Source organism: Salvelinus namaycush, chromosome 23 (genome assembly GCF_016432855.1).
Source record: "Salvelinus namaycush isolate Seneca chromosome 23, SaNama_1.0, whole genome shotgun sequence".
NCBI classification, from domain to species: domain Eukaryota; kingdom Metazoa; phylum Chordata; class Actinopteri; order Salmoniformes; family Salmonidae; genus Salvelinus; species Salvelinus namaycush.
The window spans coordinates 9,705,657-9,716,472 of NC_052329.1; the positions used below are offsets into that span (position 1 = coordinate 9,705,657).

General features: G+C 53.2%; 1 pseudogene; it reads right to left on the reverse strand.

Moving 5' to 3' along the window:
- Positions 1-251: 251 nt before the first annotated feature.
- On the reverse strand, positions 252-10,615 carry LOC120018063 (annotated as a pseudogene).
- Between the last annotated feature and the right edge of the window lie 201 nt (positions 10,616-10,816).

Genomic DNA, 10,816 nt, shown 5'->3' on the forward strand with positions numbered 1-10,816 from the left:
GGAAGAAAAGTGAACATCGGGACCTTGTGACTCGCCAGGCTCAGCGCGAGGTCAGACGTGAGCGCGTTGGGCTGGGCTACCCCATCGGAAGACTGAAGTCTCGCCTCGAGTTTGTTCCTCTCCAAATATCCGAGTTAGTTGTGCAACTCCAGAAAAAGGATGTGCAAGACCTGCATTGTTCTAGCCATAGAGTTCTGTGCATACAGCGGAAACCTATTTATATTTGTCAGAAAAAGGGTACACACCACTAATAATTGTAAAAATCAACTTTATTATTTTTATTTCAAAACAGAAAACCTGTGCAAATCTTTGCATCATGTGAACTTATTGGAAAACTACAGCATATGTCTAATGAAACACAACCACTTCTGAAAGGAGAGAAACATCAAGGCACTGACATTGTGTCCCTTTCTACACTGATGAGACAGCAATCCCCCTGAGATAAATAACTGAGGTCCTCTGACCTATCAAAAACCGAACTACAAAACTCTAACTACAAATTCCAGTTACATTGTGAATTAAAGCAAGTTCCCTTTAGGCATCATTCCCAAGAACGCATCTTTGGTTGGCAAGGAGCCGAGTCTAGCAAGCAAGTTGAAAAGCTTCAGTTACTGATTATTTATATCAATGTTCCAGCCATTTGATTGAGCTTCTATCAGCTACACAAAAAGTAAACTTCAAAACAAAAACCATTTCAGACTTGGGGCCAAAGTATCAGGCTAGCCTCCAATTGGGAAAACAAAAATTTGACAACCTCCTCTAAAGTTTGGGGATGGGCTTGGCTGCCACGGCGATGCTCTCGATGGCACACTCGTCAGATCCCCGTCGGATCCTGAAGAAGCCCCCCTCGCCCCACACTGTCCCCCAGCTGTTCTTCACCACCCAGAACTTCTGACCAGTCATGTGACAGTGGCCGTAGCCCACCAGCAGCACCGCGTGGTTGGTCAGCTCAAACGGGTTGTTGGAGTCATGGAGGCCCGTGTGATGGTAGATACCCTCCTTAGTGCATGATGTCAGGATACACCTGGAGGAAAACAGTGTGAGAAACACACCTGGCCATATTGACTTGACAAACATACTGGCCATTACTCAGAGCTAGCCAATACACAAACTAGCCAACGTGTGTGTGTGTGTCTCACCTCGAAGGCCACCCCTATGGGGCCATGCTTGACCAGTTCCAGCATCATGGCAGACTCACTGCAACCTCCGTAGAACCCTCCCACGTAGCTGTAGTCCGAGGCGTAGTGGCGGAGACAGCCATTGGGAACGTCACAAGGGGAATCCTTCCCAACGTACGGCTAACACGACTCGTCCACGACCCCAAAGTCCTGGACGTACTTTCCAATGAGGTAGGGGAAACCACCGTCACAACCTGAGAGGGAGAGCAGTGAGGGTTAGAGAGGAGAAATACTCACATCATTAAAACACAATTATGCAGCATGTATGTGTGCAGGTGTTACCTTGTGAGTACTGGGAGCAGGAGACAACTTACTGTGGACTGAAGATGGGCGTCTCAGTGTTGTTTGTTTAAATCCTGACACGAGCTTCCAACATTCCCATCGAGGAAAAAGAATAGCAGCTACCACACGAAGCTGGAGCCGACAGAGTAGAAGTCAAACCCTGCACTGTCACAACCAATCTAACACTTCTCTGCTATAATCACCACTGTAAAAACCAGACCCCCAGTCAAGCAGTCAGTGAATCATAGTCAACCTATTTTAGCCCCAGGCAGCAACCACACACACAGCAGTAGGCCTCTGTTAACCTTTCAACAGCGCTCCTAAATCCCAGCCCTGTAGTGCCCCCCCGCCCCTCCCCTCAGCCAGCCATCCAACCACTCACTATGCTTGATCTGTAGACATACGAGCACACTGTCTGCGGGGTTGAGACAGGAACATTATAATCCAGAGGGACTATGTGGCCTTTGATTTAGCAGTCCACATTGTTTAACCAGAAAGAAAAAAAAACTGGTGTGACAATGGTACTGCATGATCTGTAGAGCAGCAGATCGGCTGAACATGATACAGGGGTTGGGAGAGGAAACACTGCCGAGAGGCATGATAGAAGAGTAGGTATTTGACCCGGTGTGTTACCCTGGTTGCGGACAGGACTGAGGTAGTTGACACCGTTGACGTCTCTCCAGTCCCAGCGCTCAGGGAGGCCGGCCGCCATCTTGACTAGCATTGCTGTTACAGAGGCAGGGCCAACACGTCTGGGGAGGAGTATAGAGACCAGGGCCACCATAGATTTACTTTTTACAATTACTCCAAAATGAGTTTATTGGACACCTTTAGCTAGTACCTCTGTTGTAAAGTCCTGTTTCATACCGACCGGTCACAACTGATGTGATCTTATTCCCTACCTTCCTGAAGTGTGCACTAGTCTTCCACCCCCTATCCTAAGACTCAGTCATGACTATTCTTTCAGAAGTCACATCTCACATCTGAATGGCTCATTTACCCCTGCTTCTTCCTTGGAGCTGTAGTCTGAAGTTCCCCAAAATGACTCATAACTATTGAATTCATGTGTCAACATATCAGTTTCACAAGTGAGTGACTGTACCTGGGGATGTGTGAGGCTGGTCCCCCAGCCCTGTGCTTTAGCTGCTGCAGAGTGTAGGTCTCATGTTCACTGTAGGCTGTGGCTTTCCAGGAGCTCTGGGCCGCATTGATGGAGTTAATGAAGTCCAGGTTGTGTTTGTAGGACCTCTGGAGCAGCCTGGGGGAGAAGAGAGCGGGGGGGGGGGGGGGGTAAACATCTACACAGCTTGAGGAAATGGACAAATGCAGGACCACTAGAGCAGCTCGAGGGAGAGAACTGCAATTCTCAGACTAGAACACCAACTCACACTTAGGTGAGACAAACATGAGCATTGCCACAGCCAATGTAAATAGAAAGCATAAAGTCCAAGCAGGTCGCTTGCTTTTCAATATGAGCAACAGTAAAAATGGCACCATGGATGAAAAGTTGCCTTCTAGCCAACTATAGAACTTCAATGTGAAATTGTAGAGGGGATTATTGGGCACCATTATTATTCTTAGTCACAGTGTCTCAAAACCCATGAGAATACTCACAGGAGGTCATTGTGGGAGTAGAGGTGTGTGCGCACAGAGTGAGGGGGTACTGGGACTACCCTCTTGGCAGTGAAGCAGGCCCAGTTGTTCCCCAGAGAATCATGGACCCAGCCTGGCAGAGTCTGGTCCCAGTAGCTGGTCACCTCAGAGTCCTTCTCAGAGTACTGGAACAGAGGAGAAACTGTCACTGCGTGTGCACACATTTGTGTGGAGACGAATGACATCACATAAGATATTGAATGTCATCTTTATGGCCCGAGTTGAAGATATTAAAAAATAAGTCACCCTCATCTTTAAAAGCAAAAGTGCAACAAGTCAAATGTTTTATGCAAATGTGGCCATTACCCTGATAAAGGCTTCCAATAAGAGTGAGCAGACATGTACTTGCTCATAAAGCCACAAACAAAGAATGGGCTTTTAGAGGAAAGCATGTAGTGGGACAGTATGTCACTGTCCCAAAACAAGTCCAGACAGTTGCAATAAGGAAGCAGAATTGATGACTGCAAGTCAGCTCTACCATGTAGGAGAAAGAACACTCCCCTGATCCAATAACAGGGAGTCATGTGAAAAAGAAACAAGGACTGAATGCAAAACAAAAGATTACCCTGAATGAAATAGGCTGTAATTACAGCCCTGAAAGCAACTTTGAATCACAAGCCTGAATGTATCAATAATGTAGTAATTGAGAAGAAAGCTGGCTTTTACACCTTGAACACTACAATTACAAGGTTACCAGCCATGCATCTGATGAGCCTGAAACTTAGCGCACAAGGCAAGTGCATTTCCATGTCTGCCAAAAAGCTTCCAGACCAACAGATCGTAGTATTGTTACCAGTATAAGCTAAACTGTAGCCCTGAATGAAACACTTGCATCAGCATAACCGAGAGTTTAAACCTACCTTGAAGAAGCCAAACCACTTGTAGTCGTTGAGGACCACCTCGAAGCCCTGATTGTAGATAAGGGTAAAAAAGCCCGTGTTTCCCAGGTCGTCCACCGCCAGACAACTTCTCCAGGTGCACCGTTATCGACTTATCAACGCTGTCTTTAAACCCAACATACTGTAGCGACCCGCACAGACAGCTGTGTGTTATGTGTTAGGCTAGTAGGTGGTTGTGTTGTACTGACCAGTACCCAGTGTTCGCGGGGTCCGACATGTCAATCAACCTGCTATCTGCCAATCACGGGAATGCCGGGAATGTTCTGATGCCGGGCATCCTGGCGGTTGGCGGAGTGGCGTGGAGGGGGGTTGGGCAGGGGGATGGAGCATTGGAAGTTAAGACCAGGTTTCGCCTTTGTTCTCTCTCTTACGTCTGGGCTTCACAAGAGAAGGTCACGGTTGGCTTGTGGGTTATCTGTCATTTATTTGGCGTGTGCTACGGCCCAAACAGTAGCCTGTGTAAAGTTGGTTTAATAAACCGTCAATTCGCAAACTCAAGCCTCTGTCTGGACAATTGTTCATTTATGATCTAGTCAGGTCATTACGTTGGTGTCAGAAGTAAAAAAGTTAAAAAGTTAGCCAGCTAGCTAGCTGACTTATGTGGCTAGCTACCGTAGGTGAGAACGGGGGTTGAAAATGCTTCGAGGGAATCCGAAAGTGAAGGTGGAGGTAGGGGACGATTATGGCCAAGGAGGTGCGTGTGCATGGACGTCGGAGGTTCTGGCTGAGGAGATCGCCAGGGCGTCGGAGCGCAGAGGCCGCTTGAGGGAGGACGTTAGAGTGATGGCGGCTGAAGCGGGCATGAGTGCTTCGTCGACTGTGTTTCGCGCGGATTCTGGTGGGCGGACCGAAGTGGTGACGTCGACGCGGCGGGACGAGGAATCTGGGGCTCAGGATGTAAACAAACATGGCGGCGCCCAGTTCCCGGCTGCGTCCGTATCTGTTAAGACCCCGAAGTATTCCGGAACGGATTGGGAAGCTTTTCATGCTCAGTTTGAACTGTTAGCTCATTTTAGGGGGTGGTCGGATGAAGAAAGGGCACTGCAGTTGGCTTTATGCCTCACGGATGAAGCTCTGGCCTGTTTGATATTGATTAGCCCCGAGGACAGACATGATTATGGTGCTTTAGTGGGAGCACTGAGGAGGCGCTATGGACAGTGTGTACAGCCCGGGCTACTGCGCTCCGAACTGAGTAATAGACGCAGGCAGCCTGGAGAGCCTCTACGGGTGCTAGCTAATGACATTGAGAGCCTCTCTCGGCGGGCATATGCTCACATGCCCTCCTCCGTGCAGAGCGAGCTAGCACGGGACCAGTTCATACAGGCGCTCTCTCCTACGGAGCTGCGCATACAGACCCAGCTGGCTCATCCTGAGTCATTGCAGATAGCCTTGGAGATGGCTTTGGAGAGGGAGCTGGTGTGGGCTGGGGCTTCAGCTGGGGCTTTGGTGGGGGTGCAGGGAGACAGACCCTCTGTGCGAGCTGGGGGGCAGAGCAGCCCGGAGCCGGAAAAGCCTGCATGGGTGGCTGAAATGACAGAACTCATTCGTGCTGTGTCGCTACAGGCAGCACGAAACACACACCCTGGTCCCAGGGTCTGCTGGGGTTGTGGCCAGCCAGGCCATCTGCGCCGATATTGCCCCATGTCCCCCAGAGCTCAGGGAAACGGCTCGGGGTCCGCATAGACCGGGTAGTGCGGACCCCTGGCTTTCTATCCCAACCACCATCTTCTTCAGGAGGAGCCCACCGGCACAGACGGGGAAGCAAGACTCCACTTCCCCCAGAAGCAGACGAGGGCAAGCGGATGGCGCCTGTTGTTGTGGTGGGCCGGACCTGTGTTGGGGACTTTTGTCATGTCCCTGTCACTGTGGAGGGGGTGCCCTGCTCCGCCCTGGTGGACACTGGGTCCACAGTAACCCTGGTGAGGCCAGATATTGTGCCAGGTTGGACTCAGTGTGAGCCTACAACTGTGCAGCTCCGCACAGTCACAGGTGAGCTGGCACCCATGAAAGGGAAGGGAATAATGACTGACAGTAGGGGGCAGGACTGTGCGTCATCCTGTGTGGGTGGCGGCTGTGCAGGACCCTTGTATCCTGGGTTTGGACTTTCTTAGGAGCACAGGCTGCCAGTTAGACCTAAATAGGGGCACACTGAGCTTCCAGGGAGGGCCGGAAGTCACCATGGCCCCCCCTAATGTCACATTCACTCAACCCAACAAACCCTTTACTCCAACAGTTAAAGCAGCAGAGACTCATGGCTGCCCCCCCTCCCCCACAGCTGTGTGTGACTTTTCCCCAGCCCCCCTGTCACCTACAGCGGTGTGTTACATTCCCCCAGCTACCTCCATGACACAGCCCTCTGTGAGCCCGGGCCGCGCCCCCCCAGCCCAGCTACCCCAGATGGGAGAGGAGAGGACACTGTCTGCAGTGAGGGAGATATGGGGGAGGAACTGTGTTGGTCTTGACCCCGAGCAGCAGGAACGGTTGTGGAAGTTGCTGTTTGAATTCAGAGACAGCTTTGCGCTGAGTGAGGAAGAGGTGGGTCAGACTCATCTGGTGCAGCATGAGATCGACACAGGTGATGCTCGACCCATCAAGATGCGTCCCCGCCGTATCCCGCTGGCACGCCAGGAGGCGGCAGACAAGGCTGTGTTGGAGATGCAGCGGGCAGACTTCATTGAGCCCTCAGACAGCCCCTGGGCGGCGCCAGTCGTCATGGTTCCGAAGAAGGGGGGCAAGCTGAGGTTCTGTGCGAACTACAGGCGGCTGAATGAGGTAACCAGGAAGGACTCATACCCCATACCACGTATCGATGAGTCGCTGGACCTGGTTAGGGGGTCCTCCTGGTTCTCCTCACTAGACCTCCGCAGTGGCTACTGGCAGGTGCCCCTCTCCCCAGAGGCCAGAGCCAAAACTGCGTTCTCCACTAACAGAGGACACTGGCAGTTCAAGGTCCTGTGCTTTGGCCTGTGCAACGCTCCAGCTACTTTTGAGTGTTTGATGGACAGGGTGCTGGATGGCATCCCCCGACAGCAGTGTCTGGTATACCTCGATGACATCCTGGCCCATGGCAGCTCCTTCCAGTCAGCCCTGGGGGCGCTACGGCGTGTGCTGGAGAGGGTGGCTGCCGCAGGTCTGAAGCTCCACCCCGAGAAGTGCCACTTCATGAGGAGAGAGGTGTCCTTCTTGGGCCACCGAGTGGGGAAGGAGGGGATCAGCACCATGGAGGACAAGGTAGGGGCTGTCAGAGACTGGCCCACCCCCACCGACCAGCGTCAGCTGAAGAGCTTCCTGGGCCTGGCCTCGTACTACAGGAGGTTTGTATGGGGCTTCTCAAGCGTTGCTGCTCCACTGAACCGCCTGCTGCCGAAGGACAAGGCTTTCACTTGGACAGTGGAGTGTGAGGAGGCGTTCAACACCCTCAAACGTGCACTGATCGAGGCCCCCGTGCTCGCCCCCCCTGACCTCACCTTGCCCTTTATCCTGGACACAGACGCGAGCAATGTGGGCATGGGTGGGGTGCTGGCCCAGGTGGGGCCAGAGGGGGAGAGAGTGGTGGCGTACTTCAGCAAAACATTTGACAAACATGAGCGCCGCTACTGTGTCACCCGGCGGGAGCTCTTGGCTGTTGTGGCTTCCGTCAAACACTTCAAGTACTACCTGGGTGGTCTGCCCTTTACTGTAAGGACTGACCACTCTGCTCTCCAGTGGCTCATGTCTTTCAGAGAGCCAGAGGGGCAGGTGGCACGCTGGTTGGAGGAGCTTCAGCCGTATGACTTCACGGTGGTGCACAGGGCAGGGGCACGCCACTCCAACGCCGACGCCATGTCCCGTCGGCCCTGTACTGCAGACGGCTGCCGCCACTGTGAACGGAGAGAGGGACGGGAGAGAGAGCTGTGTGCAGAGGAGGGGGTCTGTGCCACAGTGTGTCGGGCGAGCGGACCTGTCTGCTGTGAGCTGCAGACTGTCGACGTGGCTGAATGGGGGCAGCAGCAGGGACGGGACTCAGACCTACAGCCAGTGCTACAGTGGGTAGAGGCGCAGGTGAGGCCACCATGGGAAGAGGTGACAGCGCTCTCACTCGCGACCAAAGGGTTGTGGTCAAAGTTTGAGAGACTGCGGCTGGCTGATGGCGTGCTACAGCAGGCATGGAAGGAGTCAGCTACGGGAGAGGAGAGGTGGCAGGTGGTGGTCCCAAAAGCATTGCGGGAGGCTGTGCTTCAGAGTACTCATGGGGGGGTGGGGACTGGACACTTTGGGGTCACAAAAACACTGCGCCGTCTCCGTCAGGGCTTCTACTGGGGGCAGCACAAGAGGGATGTGGAGGACTTTTGTCGCCGCTGTGACAACTGCACAGCGAGAAAGGGCCCCCCAGGCCGCTCTCATGCTCAGCTCCAACAGTTCCCAGTGGGGGCTCCCATGGAGAGGGTGGGAGTGGATGTAGTTGGGCCGTTCCCCACCACAGACAGTGGAAACCGCTGGGTGCTCACGGCCATGGACTATTTCACAAAATGGCCCGAGGCCTATGCTCTGCCTGACCAGGAGGCAGAGACTATCGTCGACGCCCTGACAGCGGGGATGTTCAGCAGGTTTGGAGCTGCAGAGTCCATCCACAGCGACCAAGGCAGAAACTTTGAGTCCCGTGTGTTCGCCACCATGTGTGAGAGGCTGGGTATGCACAAGACCCGCACTACTCCTCTCCATCCTCAAAGTGATGGCCTTGTGGAGCGCTTCAACAAAACGCTTGGACAGCAGCTGGCCATCGTCTCTGCCAAACACCAGCGTGACTGGGACAAGCACCTGCCTATGGTCCTCATGGCATGCCGCTCCGCTGTCCAAGACTCCACCTCCTGCACGCCTGCCCTCCTCATGCTGGGGAGAGAGATCCGCACCCCTGCGGAGATGGCGTTTGGTCGGCCCCTGGATAGCCCTCATGTTCCCCCGGGGCCGGAGTATGCCCGGAGACTCCAGGACCGCCTGGAGACAGCCCACACCTTCGCCAGAGAGCAGCTGGTGAATGCAGGTGTGAGGCAGAAGAGGAACTATGACGTGCACACCCGGGGAAGGCACTTTGTGGCTGGGGAGCTGGTCTGGGTCTACAGCCCCGTAAGGAAAAAAGGCAGATGCCCTAAGTTGGACAGTCACTGGGTGGGACCCTGCAGTGTCCTGGAGAGGGTGGGGGAGGTTGTTTACCGGGTGCAGCTTCCTCCCAGGGGGAGAAAGGTGGCACTGCACCGGGACAGGTTAGCCCCATACAGAGGGGCGTCTTCTCCCCAAACCCCAGGAACCCCCACAATTCCCCTCTCTGGCAATGACATTCTCCAGGCACCCACCCCCAGGTGCCGCAGACAAGGCTCCAGACAGCCCACTCCCCCTGTCTCCCCCCTCTGTGTCACCGCGTGGTTCCCCAGAGCCACAGACTGTATTACCCGTTCCCGCTTCCTTGTCCCCCATATCCCTGCCTTCACCCCCTGGTTCCCAGAGGGGCACTCTGCGACCATCACGGCCACGCAGGCAAAGGAGACCTCCGGGTCGCTTCAGAGACTTTGTTTGTTCCCTCGGGGACGAGGGACTTTGTGGTGGGGGGGCTGTGTAGCGACCCGCACAGACAGCTGTGTGTTATGTGTTAGGCTAGTAGGTGGTTGTGTTGTACTGACCAGTACCCAGTGTTCGCGGGGTCCGACATGTCAATCAACCTGCTATCTGCCAATCACGGGAATGCCGGGAATGTTCTGATGCCGGGCATCCTGGCGGTTGGCGGAGTGGCGTGGAGGGGGGTTGGGCAGGGGGATGGAGCATTGGAAGTTAAGACCAGGTTTCGCCTTTGTTCTCTCTCTTACGTCTGGGCTTCACAAGAGAAGGTCACGGTTGGCTTGTGGGTTATCTGTCATTTATTTGGCGTGTGCTACGGCCCAAACAGTAGCCTGTGTAAAGTTGGTTTAATAAACCGTCAATTCGCAAACTCAAGCCTCTGTCTGGACAATTGTTCATTTATGATCTAGTCAGGTCATTACAATACAAACGTTTTGGTAATTACTTATCAATTAAACTTTGGGGCTCTTCTGTATCGCTAACAGGGGCTAGACAACGTAACATTGGGCAGAGGAGAAAATTGTAACAAACATTGTATCAATGATATTGTAACAAAAAGGCACAGTCAATAGGCTACAAACAAACGCAATATTAGGCTACCGGATACCGAGTCAAATTAACAGCCAGATTAAAAATGTTAAATTCTTCCCTATTTCTAGGAACAGGGCAGCGCGCTGCGAGTGTCCCTCCATCTCTTACCCATCAGAGAACAGTTGATGCCCTTGTCTTGCCCACCCTTCGATACCTGGAACACAGGAACCCAACAGATCTTCATAGGTGCAGTTGGCCGGGGTATCAGCCCGGGAACCCTCCACCCAGAGCAGGAACACACACCACAACTCACCGCTCACCTTCATCGCGTCACACCACGCTTCTGTTTACAGAGCTACGCAGAAATTTGAGTCTACGATAACTAGCGAGTGCCCAAGAGCAAAGCCTAAGTATCGGCCCAAGTAGAAAAAGGTATGCTATATTTCACCTGCTGGACTGGTTTGTGTAGTGTCCTCTGCACTCTTGTACGTTCACTTCGGTCATATGACCCACTGCAGTTTTCCACGTGACTCGCTGGTTCTTTTTGCTTCCAGAGATGAGAGGAGACAAAGATGATATATTATATTGGCAAGATAGCCGAGGAACCGAACTAACAATGGAAATGCATGTTCTCAATGAGAGAAGCCAAGTCAGGTGGAACATTTCGAGCCAATGAGAGGGCCA